The sequence below is a fragment of the Oryctolagus cuniculus genome, chromosome 16, assembly GCF_051225735.1.
Source record: "Oryctolagus cuniculus isolate XC-2025 breed Fujian yellow rabbit chromosome 16, ASM5122573v1, whole genome shotgun sequence".
NCBI classification, from domain to species: domain Eukaryota; kingdom Metazoa; phylum Chordata; class Mammalia; order Lagomorpha; family Leporidae; genus Oryctolagus; species Oryctolagus cuniculus.
Window position 1 is genome coordinate 66,507,971 of NC_142882.1, and position 14,321 is coordinate 66,522,291.

The following is a 14,321-nucleotide window of genomic DNA, read 5'->3' on the forward strand; positions in this document are numbered from 1 at the left end:
CCTCTTCTGATACAGCTCTCTGTTATGGCTTGGGAAGGCAGTGGAGGATGGTCCAGGTTCTTGGGCCCCTGCACCCACGTGGGAGACCCAGAAGAAGCTCCTGGCTCCTTGCTTCGGATTGGCTCAGCTCTGGCTGTTGCAGCCATCTGGGGAGTGAACCAGTGGAAAGAAGACCTCTCTCTCTCTGTCTCTACATCTCACTGTAACTCTGTCTTTCAAGTAAATAAAATAAAATTTAAAAAAAGAGATTTATTTATTTGAAAGAGTTACAGAGAGGCAGAGGGAGAGAGGGAGAGAGAGAGAGGGAGAATGAGAGAGAGAGAGAGGTCTTCCATCCAATGGTTCACTCCCCAGATGGCTGCAATAGCTGGAATTGCGCTGCTCCGAAGCCAGGAGCCAGGAGCTTCCTCTGGGTCTCCCAAGGACTTGGGCCATCTTCTACTGCTTTTCCAGGCCATAGCAGAGAGCTGGATCAGAAGTGGAGCAGCTGGGAATTGAACCAGTGCCCATATGGGAAGCCAGCACTGCAAGCAGCAGTTTTATCCACTATATCACAATGCCAGCCCCATTGTTTATTTTTTAAAAAAGCTCTTCATTTCAGTGATGTTGTATCTTTTTTGCTTTCAATTTTATCTCTTCTCTAATTTTTATTATTTCTTTCCTCTTACTAATTTTGTGTTTGGTTTGTTCTTGTTTTTCTTCATCCTTAAGTTACATTGTTAGATAATTTATTTGATGCCTTTCCAAGTTTTTCCTGTAGGCAGTAGTTGTTATAAACTTTCCCCTTAACACTGATTTTGTTGTATCCATAAGCTTTGATATGTTACGTTGTTATCTTCATTGTTTCTAAGAATTATTTAATTTCTTTTTTGATTTCTTCTGTGATCTACCATTCATTAAGGAGCATGTTGTTCAGTCTTCATGTGTTTTCTTATTTTCTCGAGTTTCTTATTTTTTTAATTTACAGCTTTATTCCACTGTGGTCCAAAAAGACATATGGTCAGATTCCTTTTTTTTTTTTTTTTTTTTTTTTTTTATGGTTTAACATATGGTTTATACTAGAGAGTATCCTGTGTGCTGACAAAAAGAACATGTATTCTGCAGCTGTGGAATGAAATGTTCCATAGATATCAAGAACATCCATTTTGTCAATCGTATAGATTAGCTTTGTTGTTTTCTTTTGTTTAAGATTTATTTATTTAGTTGAGTGACAGAGTTATAGACAGAGAGAGGGAGAGTCAGAGAAGTCTTCCATCCACTGGTTTACTCCCCAAATGGCTGCAGCTGTTGGAGCTGGGCCTATCCAAAGATAGGAGCTAGGAGCATCTTCTGGGTCTCCCACAAAGGTGCAGGGGCCCAAGCACTTGGGCCATCTTCCACTGCTTTCCCAGGCTGTCATCAGGGAGCTGGATCAGAAGCGGTGGAGCCAGGATGCCAGTGCCACAGGCAGATGCTTAAACTGCTAGCTACAGCACTGGTCTCACTTTGTTGTTTCTTTGTTGGTATTTTTGTTCAGTTGATCCATCCGTTGATGAAAGTTGGGGTATTGGAACGTGTCTCAGATCCATTAACATTTATTTTAAATAGCTGGGTGCTGTAGCACTGATGCATATATATTTATCATAGTCACAGTTTCCTCTTTATTGTATCCCTTAATCATTACATAATGCCCTGCCTTGTCTCTTTTAACTGTTTTTGTATTAAAGTCTATTTTTTCTGATATTGGGATGGCTCCTCCTCATTTTGATTTCCATTTGCATGGAATATCTTTTCCCATTCTTTTACTTTCAGTCTGTGTCTATGTTGGTGAGGTGCACTTCTTATAAGCAGTATATAGATGGGTCTTGTTTTTTCAATCCACTCAAGCCAGTCTGTATCTTAATTGGAAAATATAGGCCACTTAAATTCAAGATTATTACTGATAAGTAATGACTTGGTCCTGCCATTTTCCTGTAAATACAGGTATTGCTTGTTTTGGATCCCCTTTGTACTTTTACTGGGTTTATGGCTTCACATTCTTTCATCATGCTGCTTATCAGTCTCTTTCTGTGTGTTGAGCATCCTTAAGTATCATTTATAAGGCTGGCTGAGTAATGACACATTTTTTGCAATTTCTGTTTAATTTGGAAGGTCTTTCTTTCACCTTCATTTATAAATTAGATTTTTGCTGGGTACAGTACTCTAAGTTAATGGTTTTTTTCTTTCAGGATTTTGACTATGTCTCCCCATTCTCTCCTAATCTGTAAGGTTTCTGATGAGAAATCTGCTGTCAATCTAATTGAAGTTCCTTTAAAGGTAATCTGGAATTTCTCTCTTTACATTTTAGGATCATTCCTGCTTTATATTTGAATGTCTGAGTATAATGTGTCATGGTGAAGATCTCTTCTGACCATGTTCTGTGCACATGGGGTTCTGTGCACTTTCTATTTCAGTTGCCCGTATCTTTCTCCAGATTATGGAAATGTTCTGATATTATTTCACTAAATCTTCTAAATTATTGTTTTTTCATACCTTCAGGAACTCCTAAGACATGTATATTGGTTGTTTGATGGTATCCCATAGATCTTTAACACTATTTTTGGTTTTTCCAATTTATTATTATTATTTTTTGTCAGGTATTTCCAAATATTTGCCTTCTATCTTGGTTATTCTTTTTTCTGCCTCACTGAGTCTGCTGTTACCGCTTTCCACTGTGTTTTTTTGTTTGACATATTGAGTTCTTCATTTCTTTTTGTTTTTAATTGAAAGTTGGAGCTATAGTGAGAGGGAGAGAGATATATAGTTCTATCCACTGGATCATTCTTCTAATGACCACATTGGGCAGGGCTGGGCCAGGCCAAAGACAAGAGCCAGGTGCTTTACCCAGGTCTCCCATATGGATTCATAATTGGGCCTATTCCACTACTTTCTCAGGTGCATTAGCAGGGAGCTGTATTAGAAGTACAGCAGTTGGGAATCAAACCAGTGCTCATATGGGATGCTGGTATGGCAGGCAAATGCTTAACCCACTGTGTTGCAGTGCCAGCCCATTTAATTTTTAATATCATCTCCCAGCAGAATTTCTCATCCATGTCACATATGGATTTTTTAAAATTCATGTATTTGCCTCTGTGTTGTTGAGTAATCCTGTGATCATTCTTTTGAATTCCTTTCTAAGCATTTTTTAAAATTTGAGAGGTAGAGTTGCAGACAGTGAGAGGGAGAGACAGAGAGAAAGGTCCTCCTTCCATTGGTTCACCCCTCAAATGGCTGCCACGGCCGGAGCTACGCCGATCTGAAGCCAGGAGTCAGGTGGTTCTTCCTGGTCTCCCACGCGGGTGCAGGGTCCCAAGCACTTGGGCAATCCTCCACTGCCTTCCCAGGCCACAGCAGAGAGCTGTGGAAGAGGAGCAACCGGGACTAGAACCTGGCGCCCATATGGGATTCTGGTGCCACAGGCAGATTAGCCAAGTGAGCCATGGCGCTGGCCCCCTTTTCAAGCATTTCATCAATCTCTTTTCTTCATAGACTAATATTGAAGAATTGTTATTCTAATTTTGGAAAGTCATACTGTCTTCCTTGTTCATTTTTCTTATATTTCTACATTTGTTTTCACACATCTTGGGAAACACTTGGTATCTCCTCAGAAGTCTTCATTCTTTGAAATGTGCCTCTATGGCTTAGTAGAATGCCTACTCCTTTACCAGATATCCAGTGGTATGTGCTGGCTGGGGCCAGGGAGATCCAGCCAGAGTTCATAGGTGGGACAAGAGTCCAGAGTGATGTCCAAGTTGGGTATAAATAGATCTCTACTGTCAGCAGAGGGTAGGGTATGATCACATGGGTTGGTGTGTTTACAACCCCAACCTCTCTCTGCCAAGGTGAATCAACTACCCAGGGAAAACGCACAGTGCCTGTGCATCCCACCCACTCAGTCACATAAATCCAAAGGATCTGTGCATTCTATAGTGTATGCCTAGAACCCTGTGCAATGATCCTTCCCACCACTCAGGTAGCTCTGAGTTTCTGCAGTAGGATCCATTGATTTCTTAAAGACCCAGCCACACCCCATGCCCTTCCCAGTTTCCTGGCCTATCATGCCAGGATTTTTATAGTCACAGGGTGCAGGGCTCCCACAGTCAAAGGACATAGGTTATTTATTCCTTGCACTGAGAGCCTCTCAAAATATGAAGCGTTGCCCCATTTCTGGAGGCAGCAGCCTGTTCTGATGGAGGTTGGTTGAGGAGATGGGAACAACATTTCTTCCCCTCACAGAATTAAGTGGGTGCACTGCCCCTCTGCCAACTCTTCAGGCCAGGCTCAAAGTCAGTGGGGACTAGAGATTTCTCACTCAGAAAAAAATCTACAAGTGGTACACAGGCCACAGCAGCCTTTAGTCACTTTATTCTGGAAAGATGGCACTTCCCTTTTTGCTGGTTTCTGGGCACCTTGGTGGGAGGTGGCATGGAAGTTAATGTGCCCTCCCTTCATGGGGTTAGGTGGGCACTCTGCCCTCAGCCAGCTCTTCATCCAGACTCAAAGCCAATGGGAAATATGAGGTTCTCCCTCAGACAAGATCACCAGTGGCACAGGCCTCTGCATTCTTCTCACCTGGATCTGAGAAGATGGCATCTCTGCTGGTCACGGTAGTTGCTGCTGGTGTCCTGCTGATTGTACAACCTATACTGCTCCACAGTATAGACAGTATTGTACAGTCTATACTGCTCTTCTTTCTGTAGACTTCCCACTGAAAACTTCTAACTGTCCCCTGGGAATGCATTTCCTCCCCTGTTCTTCTGGTATCTTCCCATGGTCAATATCAGTTCGTATTTTTTCTATTCAGCCAAATTTACTGTTGTTTTCAGCTTTTTATTAAAGGACATTATAGAAAACACTCAGAGTAATTACTAAATTGCTATATAGTTGGTTACTTATTGTTTATTATTTAGCGTTTATTATGGGCTAGGCACTATTCTAAGAACTTTATAAATATTAAGTTATTCAATCTCTTTAATTCTTATGAGGTATATACTATTCCTACCTACATTTTACAGAAGAGGATACTGGTACAGACATTAAACAAATTTCTGGTGGCCACACAGCCAGTTTGTGGCAGGGATGGGTACCAAATACAGTTCATTAGCTTAGGCTCCCAAAATACTAGAAATTAGCACAGTATGGGTATTAAAACACAGAAATTTATTTCTCACAGTTATGGAGCTAGAACTTCAAGGTCAGGATTTGGTATCTTATGAGAGCTCCTTTGGACTTAATAGATAGCCATTTTCTTACAGTGACCTCAAATAGCCTTTTTTTTTTTTTTTTAGTAAAACTGTATCTTTATTCAAAATAAAATGAGTCTTTGAGATAAAGAGTTTGCCCATATGCAGAAACATTATTGTACATACAACTCTCAAGAAGGTAGTTTTTATACGACCAATAAAGAGAACAGTCTGAAAGTGAGAGGAGTAAGGACAGTGAGGAGCTGACAGACAGAGTGTGATCTGTCAAGGTGCTAAGGCCTGTGTGCAGATTTAAAAGTGAAAGAGGCCAATGTAAGGTCATCAAATAGCCTTTGAATCCACATGGAGGGCAAAAATGTCAGTTTTCTGGTATCTCTTCTTCTTTTCTTTTTGAATATACTTTTTTTCAAAAAAGTGTTTATCAAAGTCAAAGTTACAAAGAGAGGGAGAGACAGAGATCTTCATCCACTGGTTCACTCTCCAGAAGGCTGCAATGACCAGGACTGGTCCAGACCAAAGCTAGGAGCCAGGAGCTTCATCTGGATCTCCCACCTAGTGTCAGGGGCCCAAACACTCAGACCATCTTCTGCTGAATTTCCCAGGCCATTAGCAGGGAGCTGGATCAGAAGTGGAGCAGCTAGACACAAACCAGAACCCATATGGGATGCTGGTATTGCAGGCAGTGGCTTTACCTGCTACAATCACAATGCCAGCTCCTTGAATTCACATTCTGAAAATGCTCACAACATAATATTAAATTAGAATGATAGAGAACACATAATACATCTTCAAATTTTGTTTAAAATATCATTTATGTATCAACGCACCCATACATGGGGAATAACAAAACATTAATAGAAGTTTCCACAGAGTTGGCATTTCAAGGCAGAGGTGTATTAATGGATAGAAAAAGTTTTTATTTTACTATTTTTTTCCTATATTTTCTGGAATGAGTGTATAGTGCTTTGTAAAAGGACAAAAAGTTATTTTAAAAGCACCTCAAATATTTTCAAAGGAGTTTGAGCCCAAAATTTTTACTCATTTTCGATTTTATTGCCAAAAGAAAGGAAGCTATTGTTTTTTATTTGCTTTTGTGAATTCTGAGTCTTGCTTATTCATTTCATCTTCAATTGTCTTCTTTTTTGAGTTTGCTGTTAAACCTGAATATTTTTCATCTGAGGGATGCTTAACTGGTTTTGATACATGATTCTCCCATCAGCTGGAGGTGGTTCTTCATCTGCTTTGGCAGCCTTTATTTCTGCTTTAATTTTCATGATTTCTTCAGCTAGTTGATCTCCCTTTAAAACCACCACTTGGGGATGCTCATCTTCTTTGTCACTGTTCTCACCATCTTCATCAGGGAACTGGTGCTGAATTCTCTTGGTCTCTATGGTAGGCCATTCTTGGTAGGTGACCACTCCTTGAAGAGGGACAGGAATGTTGGCCCAGCCAGCCTCATACAGGACACCTGCTCATGGCAGCTGTAGGGCAAACCTGGTGTCTCTTCTTATACGGGCACTAATCCTATTGGACCATGTCCTGACCTTATGATTTTATTTAACCTTAATTAATTCCTTACTCTAAATACAGTCACAACATGAATTTGGGGGTTACGGCTTCAACATGAATTTGGGAGGGACACAGTCCATAACATTTCACCCCCATCACCAAACTCATGTCCTTCTCACATGCCAAAAATATTCAATTTCAGCCTAAAGTTTACCCCATTCTAGTATTGATGCTAAACCTGACATCCAAAATCTTTTCCTCATGTCATCTAAATCAAATAAGGGTGAGATCTGAGGTATGATTCATTCTGAGACAAAACTTCTCTACAAAGTGAACCTGGGAAACAAGTCAAGTTGTGCACTTACAAAAAGGAATGATGGGGACAGGCATTAAACAGACATTCTTTTTTCAAAAGGAAAATATCACAAAAAAGGTGATCAGAAAGAAGAAAGCAAGAATAAAACCTAGTGAGTTAAATTACATTAAGGCTCAAGATTAATCCTCTTTGGTTGGACATCTTGCTTCTGGATCCACTGGGTCATAGGTACAGCCTTCTGAACTCATGAAACGGGGCCTTGACAATGAGTGAGGATCTGGAAATTGAGGCTTTTGTGGCAGGGGTCTTTTATGAAATGGATCACTTTTCCTCCAGTATCTAATAACACCTTCCTGGCTTTTGTCTGAGACCTCACCAAAATCACCTTTTAACATCTATATTGCTTCCAGCAGTCCCTTCATGGCAATGAAGACTTTTTATAGCATGTACCTCAAAACTCTTCCAGTTTTTGCCCATCACCCAGCTCCAAAGCCTTTTCCACGTTTTGGTATGAGTCACAGCAGGATCCCCTCCTTGATATTAAAATCTGGGTCAAATGGGCTACCATAACAAAATACCACAGACTAGATTTTGTAAATTTTCATTTTTATTTGTGTGGCAGAGAGAGAGAAAGAGCTCCTGTCTGTTGGTCCAGTACTCAAATGCATCAGGTGAAATCCAGGAACTGGGAACTCAATCCAGTTGTCACACATAGGTGGCAGGGACACCTGTTGCCTTCCAGAGTGCAAATTATCAGGAAGTTGAAATCAGGAGCAGAGGAGGACTTGAACCCAGGCATTGTGATATAATATGTGGGCATCTCAACCAGTGGGTTAACCCCTAGGCCAAATGCCCATCCCCTATAAGATTCTAAAGAAAATTTATTTCTCAGCTGGCATCGTGGCATAGTGGGCTAAGCTTCTGCCTGTGCACAAGCATCCCGTGTGAACACTGTTTTGAATCCCAGCTGCTCCCATTTCTGACCAGTTCCCTGCAGTGCACCTGCAAAAGCACCAGAAGATTTTGGCTGAAGTACTTGGGTCCATGCCACCTACATGGGAGACCTGGATGGAGTGCCTGGTTCCTGGCTTCTGTCTGGCCCAGACCCACTTATTGTGGCTATTTGGGGAGTGAATCAGTGGACAGAAGGCATCTTTATGTTTTCCCTTTCTCTCTGCAACTCTGCCTTAAAAAAAATCCTTAAAAAAAGAGAAAATTCTATTTCTCACAATGCTATAAACTTGAAATCACAAACGAGGACTACTAGGGTACAGTTTCTGGTGAAGGCTCTCTTACTGGCTTGCAGATGGCCTCTCTCATTGAATCCTCACATAGCTTTCTAAAAACATAGGAGAAAACCAGCACCTAGTGAAAACCTCCACTGAAAGTTTGAGTTCAGGGCCAAAACAGGAGGTACTTTTTATTCCAGTATACTTGATTGATAAAGCAAAGGTCTAATTACAGAGAATCTACTTAAAATGGTCATCAGTAGTGGGGAAGAATTCTATAATGGGGGAAGAAGCTTGGCTGGTACTTAATTTTTAATAACTATGAAACCATGAAAATAAATTTATAGTTAAAATTCTGGTTTTATACTCATAACTGTGCTAACTTTAATTTCAAATTTATTTAATTGTAGAGGCAAAGAGAGTGACCTAGACAATGAGAGACAGACACAGTAAAACCTTCCATCTACTGATTTACTCCTCAAATGCCTTCAATGGTTAAGATTGGGTTAGGCTGAAGCCAAGAGCCAGGAACTCAATCTATTCCCATTAGTGTGTCATGGAACCAACTACCTGAGATATCACTGCTGCCTCCCAGGGTTCACATTAGCAGGAATCTGAAATGGAGGGTGGAGTTGGATCTTGAACTCAGGTACTTTGTGCAAGCTGTTTAGTGACTTAACTGCCAAACTAAACATCAGCCCTATGTGCTGTTAAAAGGATACAAGTGAATCACCCTTTTATGTTTTTTTTTTTTTTGTATAATTTTTCTGATGAATTGGTGTGATAGTGTAAGAGACCCTTCATTCAATCACAAAAAAAGAGGAATGGAATTACCATGTCAGGTGCACACTGGGCTGAAAGAATTTTGGAAACTCACCCACTATTACTATTTTAGCACTATTTTTTTAAGTTGACAAAGAATAAGAGCTTTAAAAAAATGATTTCAAATAAACAGAAATGTGAATGGACTGGAAAATAGAATATCCACAGATGAAGAACAAATTAATGAGAATAATTATCTGAGATGATGGGGATGACCATCCTCAAAATTCCCACAAAAGTTAAAAACAAGAAAGACATAAAAGTAAATGAGAAATGGAGAAAAGTTCTAACTATCCCACTATCCATATGAGTTTAAAAAGGTGAAAGCAAAGAATGGGAAAGAAGAAATAAAAAAAGAAATATAAGACAGTCTCCCAGAATTAAGAGATGTGAGACTGTAATTTAGGAGGTCCATGGGATGCCAAGCGAGATATGTTCTAAAAGATTTTATACAGAAAGAATCAAACGGGATCTAACTTTTCACCAGTTAACACTGGATGCTAAGAAAGTTTCTTAGAATATCAGAGTAAATGTGTTAAGGTAGAGTTTTCTTGGAGGAACTGAATAGAAACTTCTCTCAGTGTTCCCTAGGCCTTACTGCTTTGACAGAAACCTGGATCTTCCCTGCAGATATAGACTGCCCTGCAACTTTCTGAAGTGATGACTGTTTTCTTTCCCTTTTACAACTGGGCCTGCAGTCTAACCAGTGGCTTTTTTTTTTTTTTTTACAGGCGGAGTTAGAGAGAGAGAGAAAGGAGAAAGGTCTTCCTTTTTTGTTGGTTCACTCCCCAAATGGCTGCTACGGCTAGCGCGCTGCGCCGATCCGAAGCCAGGAGCCAGGTGCTTCCTCCTGGTCTCCCACGCGGGTGCAGGGCCTAAGCACTTGGACCATCCTCCACTGCCTTCCTGGGCCACAGCAAAGAGCTGGACTGGAAGAAGAGCAACTGGGACAGAATCTGGCACCCCAACAGGGACTAGAACCTGGGGTGCAGGCACCACAGGCAGAGGATTAGCCAAGTGAGCCGTGGTGCCGGCCTCAGAGGCATTTCTTAATCCTCATTTTCCATTTTCAGACCATCCTTGTTTCCTCTTTAAAAGTACGTAACTGATTCTCAGGCCATCAGATTTCTCCTTGTTTGTAGTGATTTATTGATTCCCATAGTCCTTCTTCCCTTTTTCCTCTTCCCCACCCATTGTTCGAAGATTTTAATTCCTAGCTCACATCACTGTTTCTTTTCTTTTCTTTTTCTTTTTTTTTTTTTTTTTTGGTGACTTACTTATTTGAAAGGCAGAGTTACAGAGACAGGGGAGACACAGATCTTCCATCCACTGGTTCACTCCCCAAATGGCTGCAATGACCAGGATTGGGCCAGGCCGAAGCCAGGAGCCAGGAGCTTTATCTGAGTCTCCTGTGTGGGTGCAGAGGCCCAAACACTTGGTCCATCTTCTGCTGCTTTCCCAGGCACATTACTAGGGATCCGGATCAGAAGTGGATCACACAGGACTTAAACTGTGTGCTATGGCAACATCACAGGCAGCTTAACCTGCTACATCACAATGCCAGCCCCTTCCTTTCTCCTATTTCTTGTGTTCAATAACCATGTAGCTGATCCTTCACATCTTAATTTACCAGTTCAGTGATGTTATCCCTCTACTTCATCCTAGTTATCCATGCCCTTGTCATACCCTGGAACTTATCAACCCTAGTAACCTTTTTTTTTTTTTTTTTTTTTTTTTTAAGATTTATTTACTTGAAAGGCAGAGCTACAGAGAGGCAGAAGCAGAGAGAAGGAGAAAGGTCTTCCATCCACTGGTTCACTCTCCAGATGGCTGCAACAGCCAGCACTGGGCCAATCTGAAGCCAGGAGCCAGGAGCTTCTTCTGGGTCTCCCACATGGGTGCAGGGGCCCAAGCACTTGGGCCATCTTCTCCTTTCCCAGGCCATAGTGGAGAGCTGGATCGGGAGTGGAGTAGCTGGGACTTGAACCTGGCGCCCATATGGGATAGTGGTGCTGCACACCGGGGCTTTAACCTGCTGCACTACAGCACTGGTCCTCAACCCTAATAACACTAATCGCAACTTCTAGCATATGACTCACATTCTCAAAACCTCCTCCTAAGTTTGCAGTGTATTCTCTCTAGTACTCTGGCTCCAACTACCATTATTATATGGGCTTCCTCCTCCCTATACACTTTCAACTGTTTTGTCACCCTCTTGCTTTTCTGTATTTATCTGATAAAAATAAAAGTTAGGTTGGGCTCAGACCTCCCAAATACTGTTCAAATTAGTATGCCTACATCCATGCAGCTGAACACTGCTGGAAAAAGCATTCAAAGATGCTGACTCATCTCACTTTTTTCATCATCACTAACCTCATGTGGGTCCTTAACTCTGCCCAATAATGCTATAGTATTTCACCAATTCTAAAACATATACATTTTCACATTTAAGATCTCTGAAATGAGGATGTATGTTATATGTGGCTTATTAGCTTCATGAGGGCCAGAGGTTTTTTTGTTTCATTCTTCTCTACTTCCATCATCAGAACTGTGCATGGCACAGTATACAAGCTCGGTACTTAATGAAACATACTAACTAAATCTGTATGTGTATATGTTAAAAATGTAAAGGGTTGGGGGTGGGTGGTTAGCCTAGGGGTTAAGATGCCTGTGCTTCACCTTAGAGTGCCTTCATTCAATTCCTGGCTCTGACTCTTGAGTTGTTTCTTGTCAATACAGACTTTGGGAGGTAGTGGTGATGGCTCAAGTAAACTGGATTTCTGATATCCATGTGGGAGACCTGGATTGAGTTCCCAGTTCCCAGTTCCAGCCTGTCCCAACCATTGAGGGCATTTCAGGAGTGAATCAACAGATAGGAGCTCTCTCCCTCTGTCTCTCAATTAAATGGCCCAAGTCCTTAGGTCCCTGCACCTGCGTGGAGAGACTTGGAGGAAACTCCAGGCTCTGGCTTCAGATCGGCACAGCTTTAGCTGTTGCGGCCACTTGGGGAGTGAACCAGTAGATGGAAGACTTTCTGTCACTCTTGCTCTCTGCCTCTGTGTAATTCTGCCTTTTAAATAAATAAATAAATAAATAAAGCAAGCAAGCAAGCTTAAAAGATGTAAAGAGAAGCACTGGAAGGGAAACGTCACCAGGAATAGCATTATAACAGTAATATAAAGTAAGAGAACAAAATGAAATCAAGTTAAGTCAATCAGCCCAAGAAAGGCAGAACACTTCACAAGTAGGTTAGTAAGGAAAGTGTCTGAAGAAAAAAGCTGCTTCCATGTCCATCTCAGACATGGCCATAGAACAATGGAGATTCTTAAGATAGCAGAAGCAGCACCAAGCGCTAATGAAAACGTTTACTGCAGAGCATGATGTGTATATGATTTCAAACAATGATCACCATTTCATCTCTTTCTTCAATCCTAGTGTAAGTTTTTTCCCCTTTATTTCTCTCCCTCTTTTTTTCTAATCATAGTTAGCTGTTTTCTTTCTACCACTGCATACTGAGTATGATGGAATCAGTGAAATGTGTGATTTAGCATGAGGAGCTGTATCATATTCAGATGTGGAAAGAAAAATACACTGGGCTGGCATTGTGGCACAACAGATTAAGTTGCTGCTTGTGATGCTGGCATCAAATATCAGAGAGCCAGTTCAAGTTCCTGCTGCTCTGCTTCTGATTCAGCTTCCTGCTAACATGCCTATGAAGGTTCTGGAAGACTGCTCAAGTGCTCTGTCAGCTATGTGGAAAACCACGATGGAAATCTGGGCTCCTGGCTCTGGTCAGTCCTCACCATTGTGGCCATCGGGGAGAATCAGTGGACGGAGAATCTCTCTTTCTCTGTATCTCTCCTTCTGTCACTTTGCCTTTCAAAAAGATAATCTTAAAAAAATACTGATCGTCCAGAGGCTTTTGAATTTTATTCTGAAAGAATGAGACTGAGTTGTCTTCCTAAGAAGATGTTTGGTCATATCTATTAGTTATATTTAATCAGGTGTGACTATTTTTAAATGTGTATGGGTACTAAATGCAATGCAGAATCCTAGATTGGATCCTGGAACAGAAGAGTCATTATTGGAAAAATTTATAAAATATGAAATATAATCTACAGTTTAGTATGTTTAGTATTCAGTTTTAACAAATATACTATGGATATATAAGATACTAATGCTTGTGAAAGCTGTGGAAAAGCTATATGGAAATTCTCCATGCTATCTTTGAAAATTTTCTGTTGATCTAACAGTCAAAATATAAAGTAAAACTACAAAAAGCTAGTGTAGGCACAGTAAGAAGCCTGTATATAGCTTCTTACTTCTTGCATTGCCAGGGGATGAACATACATTTCCCTTTTATCAACAATATCTAAATACTAAGGCAAGAAATTTAAAGGAGAAAAGATTTATTGAGCTCACAGTTGAGGCTCAAGTCCAAGATGAAGCAGCCTTATTGGTTTGGCTTCTGTGAGGGTGGAAGATATCAGTGGTAGAACACAAATGGATCACATGGCAAGCCAAGAAGCAGAATCCACCTCCTGAAGTTTCCACACGTCATTCCAATTGATCTATGAGATTTAAGCTTTGAACAAATGGGTCTTTAGAGCTATTCAACAAACCATAGCAGCAAGTGACCCAGGCATGACTGACTGAGCTTCAGCACATCCTCTTGGTCAGATTCATTACACACTGCACTCAATCAGAGCCACACACAATTCCAGGGCTCTTTTGAAACTATTAAGAAGCCAGAGTCTCTACTTTCCAATGGGTTTGCTAAAGGAGTTCAGTATTGATGTCATCATGAACCAAGAGTCTGCTAGAAAATGAGACCACAGAGGGCTGGCTTTGTGGTGTAGCGGGTAAAGCTGCCACCTGCAGTGCTGGCATCCCATATGGGCACTGGTTCGAGTCCTGGCTCCCTGCTATGGCCTGGGAAAGCAGTAGAATATGGCCCAGGGCCAGCGCCGTGGCTCACTTTGTTAATCCTCTGCCTGCGGCGCTGGCATCCCATATGGGCACTGAGTTCTAGTCCCAGTTGCTCCTCTTCCAGTCCAGCTCTCTGCTGTGGTCCAGGAAGGCAGTGGAGGATGGCCCAAGTGCTTGGGCGCCTGCACCTACATGGGAGACCAGGAAGAAGCACCTGGCTCCTGACTTCAGATCGGCACAGCTCTGGCCAGTGCAGCCAGTTGGGGAGTGAACCAGTGGATGGAAGACTTATCT

At 41.4% G+C, this 14,321-nt stretch overlaps 1 pseudogene; it reads right to left on the reverse strand.

The window, feature by feature from the left end:
- Window positions 1–6,253: 6,253 nt before the first annotated feature.
- LOC127492695 (uncharacterized protein KIAA1143 homolog pseudogene) lies at window positions 6,254–6,822 on the reverse strand (annotated as a pseudogene).
- Window positions 6,823–14,321: the final 7,499 nt, after the last annotated feature.